The following is a 16,715-nucleotide window of genomic DNA, read 5'->3' on the forward strand; positions in this document are numbered from 1 at the left end:
TTTCTTATTTATGTAGTGGGGACACTGATACCTTTTCAGTTAGGTGTGTCTCCTTATTTATTTTATTTGGGCATATATTATTAATATTCTGCATACTTTTTGCTCTTTTGGATAATTCTTACTTTTTATTTGGGTTGTAATAATCGAGAACTCTGATGGTGCTCACACCTATATGGAGTAGTTATTTTGTTTTTGTTTTTTTAATTCATAATTTTAATTTCTAACCATAGATACAAGGGAAGTCTGAGTACCTGTGGTATTGATGATTGGGATTTATATTCACACCAATTGGTGAAATCTTAGTAACTATATGGAAGTTCTCCCATACTATAGCTTGCAATGTAAGACGATAACTTGGGTTGTTGCCATGAGTAGCAAATTATGCATGGTTCGGATATAAAAGCAAGCCTTTTCCCCCTCTATCCAAAAAATTTTGTAAAAAGTCGAAGGCATGGATGTGAGAAACTTTGGGACAAAATTCTCTTTCTTTCTTTGTCTCTGAAAGTTGATTGTGGAAAAATAGGGGATACTCCACCCTAGTCTCGAGAGAGAAGAACAATTGACCCTCTTTACAACATTCACATGTCGTGGTGTGAGCTTAATTATCTACAGCTCATGTGTACTTCTACCATCTAGAACTTGCCCTATTAGTCTTTCAAAACTAAATTTTGGTTGTGCTTGGTTGGAGAAATCATCATAGGCTATTTTTTGATTTTGGAAACCTACTTTAGCCTAAAATTCCTACCAATACATATGAGTTATCCCTAGTAACCCTCTTTGAGCCTTTAGACTTTTCTTTGCTAACCACATTATAAGTCGTGACCCTTCTATTCATCCTCTCTTGAACCCTATCCTCATAAAACTTAGGAATAGAAACTAAGGACAAAATCCTAAGTTAGGGGTGATGAAAAGAGAAAGAAAGTGTATATTGAGCCACAAAGCCATAAAAATAAAAAGAACCTACGAGCCTAGCAAGTAAGCGTTTTGTTTGAATAAAAATATTATTTGTCAAAAGAATGAGTGCATGAAGCTTGATGCTAGCATAAAAATTAAAGAAAAAAGGTGAAAAGATTTTGAGAAGAGCAAAAGAGACCAAGTAGGTAAAGCAACAAAAGAATAAGACATGGCCTAATAAGTAAAAAGTGATGAGAATTTGATGTAGAAGTTCAAGGAGGGTATAACCTTGTTGTCCGAAATTTTTATCCTACCCTACCCTGAACCTACATTACAAGCTCAAAAAGCCCTTTGTGATTTCAAACCAAGTATGGTCATTGTAGTGGTGATTGAAAATAGGTTCAAGCCTATGGTATGGTACTTGTATCATGGAGAATTCCTTAAGAGAGCGAGTGATTGCACATAATTTTCCTTGTTGCGTAAGTGGTAACTAGGTGTGTGAAATTTTCTTTCTTGTAAGGGGGCATATAAGTTAATTAAGATGGGTGATTTTGTTATCTTTCGGACAATGAGATAAGTGGATGTATAACATGATTGAAGCCGGCTTGTGAGTCAATTCTAGAGTGTTAGTAATTGTCACATAGTCTCTCCCCAAGATCCATTGCATCCTTTGTCGCTCCATCTTATGATGAGGTACGTTGATAATACTTTTCTATCCATGTGTGAAGAGTTTTTTTGGGAAGTAACCAATTTAGAATCTTCATAGTCATTGAGAACATAAACAAGGGCACACATGATAAAGGTCTCATAGTAAGAGGTAGTGTTGCTTGAGGACAAGAAAATGTCTAAGTTGGGGGTGTTAATGAATGGTAATCCTACCACTAATTCATACAAATTAAACACACATTACCATGTTTTGTATTAGAAAATGATGCATTATCCAGATTTAAGCGCACTAATACCCATATTTTGCAGATATGAAGTGAAGAAGGTTATCATATATGGAATGGATCTAAAAAAGGACCAAATGGAAGCAAAAGAAGTGCAGCTAGAATCCTAAAGAAGTCAGCCTCAGTTACTGCAATCGCGGTCGCCGTTGTCTAGGTGGTCAGCAAAGAGCAGTTGCGAAATCTAACCGTAGTCGCATAGCTGCGACCACGGAGCAGCGGGAACTGGCCCAAGGACAAAATTGTCAAATGTTATGGATGAATCCCAAATCATATATAAGCAAAAACCCTTTCTTCTTTGGGTATTGCTTATCTCATAAGATGGTTTTGAATTCTAAGCTTGAAACCCTAATTGGGAAAATGTGTAATCAACTTTAGAGGCTTCAATTTCTTAGTTTTTTGTTGAAGAATGAATGCTTTGGTTGACCCACATGGTATATCTCTCTTTACTTTATTCATGAGTAGCTAAATAATTTAGTCTTGGGGTTATGTTGAACTAGAGTGTGATTGTGTGTGGTAGTGTTGTGTTTGCATGAATTTTAGTTGTTGAGTATGGATTTCACCATTGCTTAAGATTATGTGTTGTAATTGATGGGTGAAAAATCCAAATATCCAAATGGGTTTGATGGGTGAAAGCTCTAAGCTCTAGAAACCCTTTTTCATCCTCAATAGAGGTATTTAGGTGAATATTGGGTAACCTATAACATCCTCAAAAGAGGGTTACAGGGGGATAAATCAATGGTGAACAACTAATTCTATGGTTTACTACCCTTTGCAATCTTAGAAATAAGTGTTTAAGGAGTGTAAGTCATGTTAAGAGCATCATCCTAGAAATAGGGATGCTTGGTTGAGGTTTTAGGTGGATATATAAACTCCACACTTATTAGGTGCTCGAAAGGGCCAATGGGTGAAATCAATGGGGTTTTATCGAAAGATTGACCCCAATGATCTTTGACCTAGCCTATCCAGTAATTAACAACTAAATCCCATGATAAACCAATATTGTCCCACATGCTTCACCTCTAAGGAGTCATAATCCCAAGATTTCCCCAAACCTTAAATTCAAACCAAAGATAGCATTTACCACGTACTTGTTGAAGTTTCTGTAAAGAATTTTCAAACAAATCCCCCCATATACATATGCATGTTGTTTCAATTACCATTCCAGGTAACCTTAGAGTAACTAGAGTACCCATAGGTTACAAGTCTATAGCATTCACTACTTGAGATTCGGCCCCAATTTACATTGGGTTACTTGACAACGACCGCCTTACCCAAAATCATAGAAGTGAGTTGAGCATTATCATTCCTCACCAAGCCTAACAATCTTTCAATAAATATCCCATTGATAGAAATCATTCATGAAATTCCAGGATATGTTAAGCTAATGAAGACATTAATGTCCAAAAAGTTCCTCGTGGATGGTAAAACTATTGAAGTTACCCATTATTGTATTGCTATCATGACTAGTGCTATGGCAAAAAATAAAGAAGATCTGGGAGCCTTCACAATCCCTTGTACCATTGGACACACAAATTTTAGAAAGCCTTGTATGACCTTGGTGCAAGCATCAATCTCATGCCATATGCAATCTATCAAAGACTTGGTTTGTGCACTCCCACTACCACAATAATGAGGATCTTAATGGTGGATTGCTCTTTTAAGAAACTAGTTGGCGTCTTGTATGATGTCTTGGTAAAGTCGAACATTTTATTTTGACAGGGAACTTTGTTGTCCTTGATCATGAAATCGACCAAGAAATACCTATTATTCTTAGGAGACCCTTTTTGGCAACTGGAGAGCAATTATTGATATGGAGCAAGGGGATATGAAATTTAGGGTTCAAAATAATAAGGTTTTCTTTTAGGTGTGTCAAACTAAGAAATAACCAATGGAACTACAAGTGGTATCCATCAATTATGTAGTGGACACGGAGGTTAATGTAGGATCCCTCAAGGATACAACTTGAAACTTCAAGAATGTTATGTCTCAATGATAAATTAGGCATTGGATGTGAGGCAACCTATCAATGCCACGAAAGTAGCCCGTATCCTTTGAATTTTGATTAGTAGAGTAGGTTTCATTTGTGTTTGTGATTAATTCATGAAATTGTGGTACTATAAGGTGTTATTAAATGAGGTTAAGAAAGTGGAAGTATGGTGAATCTGAGTAGCGGACTGAATAGGGTAAAACAGAGGACCAGAAATTGGCCTCAGTTACCACGATGCAATTGCCGTGTAACCACGATCGTAGAACTTTAACTGCAATCGTGATCAAGCCAGTTATAAGATAATCGGCAACCCTATTTTCCTCCTCACTTCTTTCAAATTTCTCTCAAATTGCAACTGATTTTGATTGTATTTTGGGCATCCAAAAATGAATAAACATCCCTTCTGCATCTCTCAATCCGATATGTGCTTCAATTTCTCTATTTTATGCTTATGTATAGGCCTTAGAACTCATGTCTTAGGAATGGCCTAAAATTATGTTTTACATGTGAAATCCTTAGTTTAAATGTGATTAGTTGTATGTTTAGTTGTTGTTATTAGTGTGTGATCACTCTCACCCATACCATTATTTTGGTGTAGGACGATCGTTGTCAAATATAATAAGCCAACTTGAGTTGGGGTTGAATCCACAAGGGGTGTAACTAGTATTTGAGTCTTATGCAAGTAGGGAGATACTAAGTATTTACCTTCAATGTAAACATAAATAAATACATTAATTAAAATAGGGGTGTATGGTTGGTAAGGTTGTTTAGACAAAATGCAATTGAACTACCAATTTGGAGCAACAATTGTAGGTAAAATTCAAATAGGAGAATATTCTTGGGATTATGCTTTCCTAGGGATAAATAGAGCATGGGTGTATGAGAATCAAATGCAAACTCAAGATAATGACTATATAGGTGGGATAGGTTAGAGGTTTGATGTTATCTTTTCAACCAAACACCAGAATAGCATCTATGGATCCTTTTGGATACCTCATGGGTGTGGTATATAAATCAACCCACAACCTCAATTGGGCATCTCTATTTCTAGGAAGATGCATGAGATATAGCAGATTCAAAATCCATCCTTATTTCTAAGACAAGGTAAATGAATAAGCTAACATCTAATTATTGTTTACAATTACTTATCATCCATATCCCTCTTTCAAGTATGATATGGGATCTAAATGAATACCCACATCCCTCTTTCAAGGGTGATGTGGGAATTTAGGAATTTGGGGTTTTCACCCACAAATTCCAATTCAACAATGAAGTATTAGTGAAACCCAATATCATTAACCAAGAATCTTTGCTAACAATCAAAAACCCACAGCACCTTATTCCAATATAACCACAAGATAGATATTTAGCTACTCATGAAATTTAAGAAAAAAAATATACCAAAATTGTCATTCAATGCTTCCATTGAAGAGGCAAAGTAAGGATATTCTCAAATCTAACTTCAATTACAACTAAAATCACTTGGAAAATTAACCATAATAATGTTTCCCAATTTAGTAGCATTTTTACAATACCAAAAACTTGAATTCTAGTTCAAGATATACCAAAACTAAAAGGGTTTCTGCCCTATAAAGAATTTGAACCAACTGTGGAAAATTATAAAATTTCCCCTGTGCTAGTTTTGTCTCTATCGCCATCGTTGATGCTTGATTATGATCACTAGTGAACCTATTGTGATCACAATAACTGAGGTCGATACCAGCTCTTATTTTTAGCTTTTGCACTCCTTTTCCTATTTTGTTCTCTTTTATGCTCACTTTATTTCTTTTCTTTCATTTACCTTTGAGACTACAAAACATGGGAATTAGTGTATTCAAATGACAAACTTGTCTAATTAACACTATTTAATCATAGTAGTGTACACAAATTTGGATGTAAATGAGTGATAAATTTACCACTCATCAGTGTGTACATTGATGGAGAAGTCTTGAGTACCCTAATTTGATCAAAAAATGATAGGAATAGCATGTGCACACCAAGTGTTCAATTAAATGCCTGAACAAATTCCTTAATCATTTTCACATGTTCTAAGGGCACAATCGAACATTAAGGAACTAAGTTTCATGTTCATAATGTAAATTTTTTATTTGGAACACAAATGGGCATTAAAATTGGAAGTTTTGAATTTTGATAATTTTGGTCGAGTAGGCTTCAGTTACACCGATCGAGGTCACAGGGGCGCGATCACATTTACATGATCGCGACTCAGTGGCCCACGATTGCGATATCTGAGGATATTTTCAACCAATTCAAGTCCATTCTTTGCCCAGAAATTACCAAGACACCATCCCATTAGCTTAATTAAATACCTTATCATTGTTTTCACATGCAAATGTTGATAATTAATGCTTTTGTGTTATTCTTAGGTTTTTAAAGCTAAATATGGGAGATTTTGACCAAATCAACTTCAAGACCTTAGAGTGCCAGGCCTTATACTATGCTTACCTAGCAAAGACAAAGCTACGTCCGAAGAGATGCATATACTTGGATAAGGTTTCGTAGAATCTCTCGGTGTTCCATGAAACACTTCTAAACACAAGGTGGAAATATTTCCCCTGGATCCATGTCGGTCTAATGAATATTGGGTGAGGAAATTCTATGGTAACCTTAGCATAGTATCCTTCTCTGAACTATATGTAATAATCCGGGGGAAGAATGTTCACTTCAGGGCTGAGTAGATAAATAACCTATATGGGCTACCGGATCTGGACATGGACTAATTCGAGGAAAAGGGGTGTGAACCAGAAAGCTGGTTGGTTAAAAATCTATGTCCTGGTAGAGAGGTCCCTTGGATTGTCACTAATATGGGGATATCATTGCATGATTTCACGGCTGAAACGAGGATAAGGTTAGCCATCATTTGTAGTCGAGTTTCCTCATGCACTCATATTACCTATCTTCCATATATTTGATCCCAGATGGTTGCATGTATCTTAGAAAAAATTACTTTGAATATTGGTCGGCTTGTGCTTTTAGACATTAGGCATTTTAAGAACCGTGGTGGATCCTTACTCTTATTTATTTCTTTAATCACAGAGCTTTGCAAAAGAGTTGAGGTTGAGGAGTATCCCAGAGATACTTGGGTGCATCCAAAATACCCTCTCAAGATTCGAGGTGAAGGCGCACTTGTTAAGATCAAGAAAGGAAGATCAACTTAGGCAAGTTGACAGATGAGGATATAGACTCTTGTAGGCCATCCATAGTAGGTCCTTTTGAGGAGATCTTGATTGAGGCAAGGGCAATTAAGCAGCTTGTGTTCGGTTTGCGTATAGGGAGAGGAGGTCCATCTACCGCTCGTCACTAATAGCGCATTTAAATGGCAAATTTTCCTCATTTACATGATTTAAGCTTAGTTGTGTGCACAAATTTAGATCTAAATGAGTGGTAAATTTACCACTCATCAACCACCAACTATGCTCTCATCGAATCGAGGAAAGCTAGTATATGTAAATCTAACTCTTAACACGCTGATACCACATTGATACCGGCACAACCAAGTGAGACTCAACCCAACCAAAGGTAAATCCTAGGCGTGAATCACACAACTGATTCCAATATCTAAATACAACCTTTCTTTGCCTTTCCAAACCTGTTGTCCACTCTAACCCAAGAAGAAGGTCACCTGAGTCCTATCTGTATAACTCCATCACACTATCATCAAAGGACTGAATCTGATCCACCAAAATCCATAATGACAAGAATGGGAATAATTCCATAAGGAGCTACCTAGGCATACAAAGTGGAATTATCAAAGTCTGCAATCTATGACAATGATACAATTGATCTGAATGACCCTCAAAACTGATAGTCAGAAGTCCGAACCATAACACTTAACACTAAATAATATGCTCCAGGGTATGTCATCATTGAGAATGAAACCAAGCCAACCTCAAATTGTGCACACTACTCCTACTGAGTAGATAATATAAACCTCCAACAAAAACTAAAAATCAATGTTGAAATAAAAAGAACCCATCCCAAATTGCCAATAGGCTACCATCTGAGCATCTATCAACCTCACTCAATTGAACTAAGAAAGACTGAATACGTATCTATGGAGTAGGCTTATCCAACCTACAGATTAAATCCTAACTTAGGAAAATCTAAAAATAAAGGCTAAAACTAAACTCTACAACTCCTAGATGAAATCTCAACATTATGGATAAACTGCCCGATCGCTACTATCCAAACTAACCTTGTAGATGGATAATTATATTGAAATACCTTGGATTTTAACCCTTAGAAAATTTCCTAAGTTAGAGATTCTAGACAACATACGACTAGAAGGTACTAGTCATATGTTTAGATATGGGTTAGGGCCCCTCTCTCATATGTTAGACAGCATATTTGGGTTGATTTTTGCCCTAGGTATGAATAGGCATCTTACTAATCATATGATAGTGTACGAGTGGTATGTTTCCAAGTCATATGATGTCTTAAGGATGATCTTAATGATTTTGACCAAGGTACGACTCTAAGGGTACAATTCATATGTTAAGATATGAATTGTCTTTGTATGATCATATGTTGATCAGTGTGGGGTCCCAGGGTAGGTTTAGGTTATGAGTAAGGGTACCACTAGTACCCTTGGGTACGGTTTAGGTGTAGAAGTCATACCCTCCTGCAAGAAAATTTTAGCTTTTAAGTTGAGGGTATTCCAGACATTTCCCACCTCAAAACCCGTAAGTCCCTATGTTATATATCATGTTGTGTCCCATCATAACACTTAGTGGAAGATAAAACTTACCAAAAATACTCTAACTCACTCTTGAAGATTGGAGGCTAGGGTTTGTACTAGTATTCTTCTAGAGGCTAAAGGGGTCAAGTTCTTCACGTGAATCATCTTGTATAAGGCATGTGACTCTTTCACTCGTTGTTAGTTCAAAATATCATGTGTTCTAAACATTTATTATGACTTTTAAATTGTGTTTTTTGAAACCAAATGTTGAGGGTTTTGATGTATAGTGATAAGTATTGTTTGCTTTTATTTAAACTTATGTTTATACATGTTTTTGGTGATGATTTGTACATGTGAGTGCTTGTGGATTGTGATATAACATATGGGTCATAATTATACCTAAGATTAATGAGTCCTACCTTGATTTTGGTCTTGGTAAAAGGTACGCCCTCAAGGTGTTTGTGAAAATATCTAAGAGAAATAACTAGTCACATATTAATGGTGTTTTGAACTAGGGCGATGGCCAAATATATATATGAATGGTTGGTAAATGGTATTGTAAAGGCGTTGTTGACCATGTATGAGCTAATTGGTGGTTTTTGTGATTTGATTGGTTAAGGGGGTTAAGAGTCCATAAACATAAAATTGAATTGTGTTTTAAACTAATGCTTGGTACAAGAATGCTAATGAAGAATTAATGGTTTTGGATAGGTCTTGATAACAATAAATTGACGTGAATGGTGATTTGAACTAAGGCATTGGCCTATTAAAGTGATTGGTTGATAAATGGTTTCATAAAGACCTTGTGGTCATGTATGGTGTTAAATTATAACCTTGGTTGTTTGAATTTGCTAAATGGGTTAGAGTCCTTGAGCATCGAGTTTAATGGATGTCATTGCATAGACAAAGGGTTAGAGTCCTAATGTCTACTCATAATGGTCACAACAACTTATGGTTAGAGTCCACTTGCCTAGTAAAATGGTTTTTCATTAAAGTCCACTCGCCTAATAAAAATGGCTTGTGGTTAGAGTTCACTTGATTAATAACTAAAAATGGCTTTTGGTTAGAGTCCATTTGCTTAATATCTATGACGTTTTGAGGTTAGAGTCCACTTGCCTAATATGACTAGAAATTTCAATCATTCTAAACTACAAGGATGGATAGTTAGAGTCCTTCACTCTATGTCTCATAATCGGGTGCTTCAAATTATATGCTAAGCCTTGTTCTCTTTTTTGACACATTATGTATCTACATATCTACATATATGCCTATGTATATAAATGTGGTTGCATGTGATGGTTTGACTTGGTTTTGAATAATGACACAATTTTATCCTTACCTTTGAGTTACATACAAGCACTCCAACTGCTAACCATCTTTGGATGTTGTGTCCCAATGCGACATAAGAGTCAAAGCTTTTTTTTCTCTTTCTGTACAGTGATGAGGTGTTTGAGCTGTTCGGGTGTTGACATTGAAGTGGTGAGCTTTTATACTTAGGAAGGCAAACATTTTATGGTCTCTCTATCTTATGCCATAGACTTGTTTTAGACTTAATTTTTGGCTATCATCAGGGGCATGTCCTAACAAATTACAGACATCAAATTTGTAGAGGCTTTGTGGATGACTGCGGACTTGGATATATTGGCTTAGTATGTGACATTAATGGATTGATTAGACACTCCTTAAGTTTGATTATTAGTCTTATTTCTACTATCTTGTTATATGTTTGGATTTCATCCAATACTTGTGGATTAATATGATTGTTAGGTTGTGTTAATGGGGCGATCTTCGCTCCTCATTAGGCTTGAGGTGCCCATTATGACAAGGCCCCAGTTTGGGTCATTAAAATTAGTATCAAAGCCTAGGTTCATGGTAAGTTGAGTGTCCTAAATTCGTGTCAAGTAAAGTCTCTTTTATGGGGGTGTAGCATGCCACACTTATAAAAGAGAGGCTACGAGGCATTTAGGAATGTTTTCCTTTCTTGTGGTTCTATTTCTAGTTATAGAGTCTAAGGTCTTGGATACTTCTAATTTATGTTTTCTTACCTTTCAGATCATGCCTCCAAGAAGATATGATGTTTAGGCAAACCCTTTAGTCCCGACTAAGGACAATATTAATAGAGCTCATCCAATGTATGGAGTCCAGACCCAGTCTAAAGGTTTGATTCTTGATGGTCCTGGAGTTTTACCGATTTTCTCTAGTCCTCTCCCAGTTCCTTAGGCTGACATGACGAATGCTAAGTTTTGTCAGTCGATTCATATGATTGCTCAGTTGGTAGTTTCTCAGGCTGAACGTGGTGCATCTATTGCTCCATCTTCTGACACCATAAGGGTTGGTCAGTTCATGAAGTTGAGTCCTCCAACCTTTATCAGTGTTAAGGTGGAGGAGAATCCTCAAGGTTTTTTGGATGAGATGGAAGAGATTTTCAGAATTATACATGTCACAAAAAGGGGAAGGGATGTAGTTTGTAGCCTATCAGTTGAAGGATGTGGCGTGGTAATGCTTCTAGGGCAAAAGATACCCAGTCTCAGGCCAGTGGGGCCCAATCAGCACCAACCTACCCTCTTTGTAGGTTTTGTGCTCAGCATCATCATAGCGTGTATGAGAAGAAAAGGAACAGATATTTTAGATGTGGTCAGATTAGGCACATGTAGTGAGAGTGCCCCTCTCTAGTGGCTTCTTGGGCCAATAGGGCCTCTATATCTACTTTATTTGCTCTTGCGTTGAGGGGTTGTATCTACTTTTTCTTCTCTTTTTGGTACCAACACTGGCCAAATAGATTATATACACTTGCTACTCTTTAGGAGTTTGAGGAACCTCCGCATATTATTACGGGTATGTTAAAACTTTTATCCCCTGATATGCATTGTTTACTTGATTCGGGGTCTTCTTTCTCTTATGTGACCCCATTTATGGTTATGCATTTTGGTTTTTGTCTTGAGTGTCTTTCGGTTCCTTTTTCTATTTCTACCCTAGTATTAGACTATATGGTTATTAAATGAGTCTATAGGGGGTGTGGTAGTTATTGGTAGTAAAGAAACTCTGGTAGACATAATAGAGTTAAACATGGTTGATTTTGATATTATTTTGGGAATGAATTGGTTGCACTCGTGCTATACTTCCTTAAATTGTCGGACCCATAAGGTCATGTTCAAATTCCCTAATGAGCTAGTCATTGTAAGGAAAGGGGGTTCTTTAGTGCATAAGAAGAGGTTCATCTCAAATCTTAAATCTTGAAAGTTGATTTCTAAAGGGTGTTTGTATCATTTTGTCCGCATTAAAGATTCTAACTCAGAAGGTCCTTCTCTAGAATTTGTTCCCATGGTTAATGAGTTTCTCGAGGTCTTTTTTGATGACCTTCCTAGCATTCCTCCCGATAGGGAAATTGACTTTGGGATTGATCTTATTCTAGACACTCATCTAATTTTTATCCCTTCTTATAGAATGGCTCTAGAAAAGGTTAAGAAGCTTAAGGAGCAATTGAAAGATCTCTTAGATAAAGTTTTTATCCATCCTAGTGTATCTCCTACGGTGCTCTAATATTGTTTATGCGTAAGAAGAATGGCTCCCTTCAGATGTGCATTAACTATCATCAGTTGAATAGGGTGACCATAAAGGATAAGTATCATCTTTCTAGGATCAATGATTTGTTTGATAAATTTCAAGATGTGAAGTATTTCTCTAAGATTGATCTTAGGCTGAGTTATCATTAGTTTAAGATAAGAGAGAGGTGGATATCCCGAAGACTGCCTTTAGGATGCGGTATGGTTACTATGAATTCGTAGTGATATCTTTTAGGTTGACCAATGCCCCGACGGCATTTATGGATTTGATGAATAGGGCCTTCCATCTATTTTTAAATTTATTTTTCATTGTCTTTATTGATGGCTTCTTGGTCTACTCTAAGAGTGAGGCGGATCATGTCTATCACCTTTGTGTTGTGTTGCAAACCTTGAAGGGTCATCATTTGTATGCCAAGTTCTCAAAGTATGTGTTTTGGTTGAAGGTTGTGACTTTTCTTGGCCATGTTATCTCTCGTAAAGAGATCATAGTGGATCCATAAAAGGTTGTTATGGTGAAAAAATGACCTAAAACTGCGACTCCAACTGATATTTAGAGCTTCTTGGGTTGAGCCAATTACTATAGGAGATTTTTGGAAAGTTTTTTTACTATAGATGCCCCATTAACTAAGTTTACCCAGAAGAAGGTTAAGTTCTTATTATCAGATGTGTGTGTGAATAGTTTTGAGAAGTTCAAGGGTAAATTGACTTCAGCTCTAGTTTTGACCTTGACCGTGGGTAATGATGATAGTGTTTTGTGATGCATCTCGTGTTTATCTTAGTTGTGTATTGATGCAGCATCATAAGGTGGTGGCCTATGCTTCTAGGCCATTGAAAATTATCGAGAATAACTACCTTACTCATGACTTAGAGTTTTTAGCCATGGTATTTGCGCTGAAGATTTGGCGACACTATCTCCATGGGGTTTATATTGATATCTTTTCTGATCATAAGAGCCTTCAGTATGTGTTTACTCAAAAGGAGTTGAATCTTAAAACAAAAGAGATGGCTTGTGTTGTTAAAGGACTACGGTATGAGTCTTCATTACCATCCAGGCAAAGCTAGTGTAGTTGCTGATGCTCTTAGCAGGTTATCTTTGGGGAGTTTAGCTCATGTGGATGAGGATAAGCTGGAGTAGGTGAAGGACATTCATCGTTTGGATTATCTTGGAGTTTGTCTCACAAACTTTAAGGATAATGGTGTATTTGTGCATCAGGTATCGCAGTCGACTCTTGTTGTTGAGATAAAGGAAAAGAAAATATTGGATCCCGATTTGATGAAGATTAAGAGTAGTATGGGCCAATAAAAGGTTTTTGATTTTGTGATTAGTGGTGATGGTATCTTAAGGTACCAAGGTAGGCTATGCATTCCCAATGTCAATGGATTGAGGAAAAAGATTATGGAAGAGGATCATGGATCTCAGTATGCTATTCATCCTAGTTCTATGAAGATGCATCATGATATTATGGAGTTCTATTGGTGGAATAATATAAAACTAGAGGTGGCTAGCTGTGTGGCTAAGTGTACGATGTGTCAACAAGTGAAAGTTTAAAACATCAGACCCGGGTATTTGTACCAAGAGATTGAGTTGCCCGAATAAAAGTGAGAGGTAATCAATATGGATTTTATCACTAGACTTCTCTGGTCTCTGAACCAATGTTATTCTATTTGTGTCATTGTTGATAAGATAACCAAGTCCTCTCACTTCTTGTCGGTGAGGACTAGCTATGCGACGGAGGATTATGCTAAGTTGTATCTTACGGAGATTGTGAAGTTGCACTATGCTTTGATTTCTATCATCTTGGATCATAGTATTCCATTCTCATCTCAGTTTTGGAGGTCATTCCAGAAAGATTTGGGGACTAAGGTGTGCCTTAGTACCTCTTTCCACCTGCAGACAGATGGACAAGCAGAGAGGACCATTCAGACATTGGAGGATATGTTACTTATATGTGTGATTGATTATGGTGGTAGTTGGTACAACTATTTTTCTTTGATTGAATACACCTATAACAATAGTTACCAATATAGCATTGGTATGGCTTCTTTTGAGGCATTGTATGGTAGGACATGTGTTCTCGCATTGGGTGGTATGAGGTTGGTGAGGGTAAATTTCTTGGCCTGATTTGGTTCACCAAGACTTGGAGAAGGTGAAGGTAACTTATGATAGGTTGAAAGCTGCTTAAAGTCGCCAAAATTCGTATGCGGATGTGAGGCGTAAGGATTTAGAGTTTCAAGTTAGTGATTGGATATTCTTAAAGGTATCTCCCATGAAAGCAGTGATGCAGTTTGGCAAGAATGGGAATCTTAGTGATGCAGTTTGGTAAGAAAGGGAAGCTTAGTCCCCAGTATGTTGGTCCAGATTTGAGTTTAAAGAGGGTTGGTAATATTGCCTATTAATTGGAGTTCCCCTATAGTTTGAGCTCCATCCATCCGGTATTCCATGTGTCCATGTTGCCAAAATGTATGGGTAATCCTTCGTTAGTTGTTTCCTTGGAGGATGTTGGTATTTTGGACTCTTTATCCTATGAAGAAGTCCTAGTATGGATCTTGGATCGACAAGTTTGTTGGTGCGAATGAAAGAGGTGGCTTCGGTGATGGTGCTATGGAGTACCAAAAGTCTGAAGAAGTCACTTGAGAGGCAGAAGAGGACATGAAGTCCAAGTATCCGCATTTGTTTTCCATTCCAAAAACTTGTGCTTAAGGTATGTGTAAATTTTCTTATCTTTGTTGAACCTCTTTGTTTCCTTACTTGGTTAAAAGGTAAGTTCGATGTGTGATAATGTGTTAAATTTTGCTTGTGCTTGCCTTACCCATCATTCAAGGATGAATGATCCAAGTAGGGGAGAATTGAAACACCTTGTCTTTGAACCCTTAGAAAATTGCCTAAGTTGGAGATTCTAGACAACATACGACTAGACGGTACTAGTCATATGTTTGGGTGTAGGTTAGAGCCCCTCTCTCGTATGTTAAATAATGTGTTTGGGTTGGTTTCTGCCCTAGGTACGACTAGGCATCATACCAATCGTATGATAGTGTACTAGTGGTATGTTTTCAAGTAATATGATGTCTTTAGGATGATCTTGATGATTCTGATCAAGGTACGACTCTAAGGATACTACTCGTACGTTAAGATTTGACTTGTCTTTGTATGATCCTATGTTGATTAGTATAGTGTAATACCCCGGGAAATTTTTCGTTGAAATTTTGTGCGTAAACGTGTTGGGTTCGATCTTCTAGAATGAATTATAAATTTTTCGTGCAGAACATCTTAGATTATGACCCACCATTGTGTAGAGTAACGAATAATTTTTCTAACGATATGTGGATCATCCAAAACGGACACCCGAGCGATGAGTTATGAACATTCCGATCGAACTGTGAATAGTAGTGAACGGTAAAACGTGCAGGAAAAAGTACTGAAGCCTGGCGTATTTTTTCTCCAACTTTAAACGATCATAACAGCTTGTACATAATGATCTGGGTGATCTACCATATATCAACGGAAATCTCTACGAGTCCTCTTTCCAATGAAATTGGTTTCATCCAATTTGTCTATCGGAGCAAAAAGTTATGGTCGATCTACTTCAGCTTATCAAAAGCGAATTTTTGGGTCTAATTCAAATGATCATAACTCCTCATACACAATGATCTGGGTGAGATACTATATATCAACGGAAAGATATAAGAGTCCTCTTTCTAATGAAATTGGTTTCATCCAATTTGGATATCGGAGTAAAACATTATGGTTGATCTACTTCAGACTATCAAAACAGTTCACCAAAGGACAGATTCGAGAATTATTTGATTTTTAGGGGCGTTTTGGTCATCCCTCTCACCCAAAAATCCATTCAAATCCTATATTAAAGCCTATTAGAAGCATTATATCTATATTTCATCAAATTCCCTCAAAAAAAAATCCTAAGCTCCTACATCCAACTTCCAAAACCTCCAAAGTTCACCATTAATTCTGCAAATTTATTCAAGATTCCAAGTTCCTAGTTCAAGAACTCCAAGAACCATCATTCAAAGGCACGATTAACATCTCAAAATGAGAATCGATCTAAATTTCATCATTCAAGGTATGTAGGGTTTTTCAACAAGAACTCTCTTTCGTTCTTGTGCCCAAAAGTAATTTTCTTTACAAAGGCATGATTTTTATTTGATTTTTTTACGAATTTGAAGCATGAACCCACATCTTATGATGATTATTATGAAATCTTGATGTTTATGATTTTAAAAGATGAATTTACATGTGTGGAGATATAAAGCATGAATCTTGAATAATATTTATCATGATTTTGATATTTGGGTCATGAATTCCCATTGAAAATTGTGTTTTTTAGAAAGTGTGTGTTATAATCACGTTAATATTGAATATTTGAGATATTTTGAATGATTTGACCTTTTGATTTTAATAGAGTTATTTTGAACTCGAGTGTGAAAGAAATCCACAACGTGGTTGATTTTGATAGATGGAAAGCATGATGGCTCCCGATGTATATTTATATATTAGTGAAATTATTTTGTTGTGGATTGTCTTTGAAATGATCTGAGCTAAGTCCGAGAGAAATCTTTACCACCGAGTGGGAGGTATAAAGAGACCTTACTTTCCTAGAACTACG

This window comes from Capsicum annuum, chromosome 9 (assembly GCF_002878395.1).
Source record: "Capsicum annuum cultivar UCD-10X-F1 chromosome 9, UCD10Xv1.1, whole genome shotgun sequence".
NCBI lineage: Eukaryota > Viridiplantae > Streptophyta > Magnoliopsida > Solanales > Solanaceae > Capsicum > Capsicum annuum.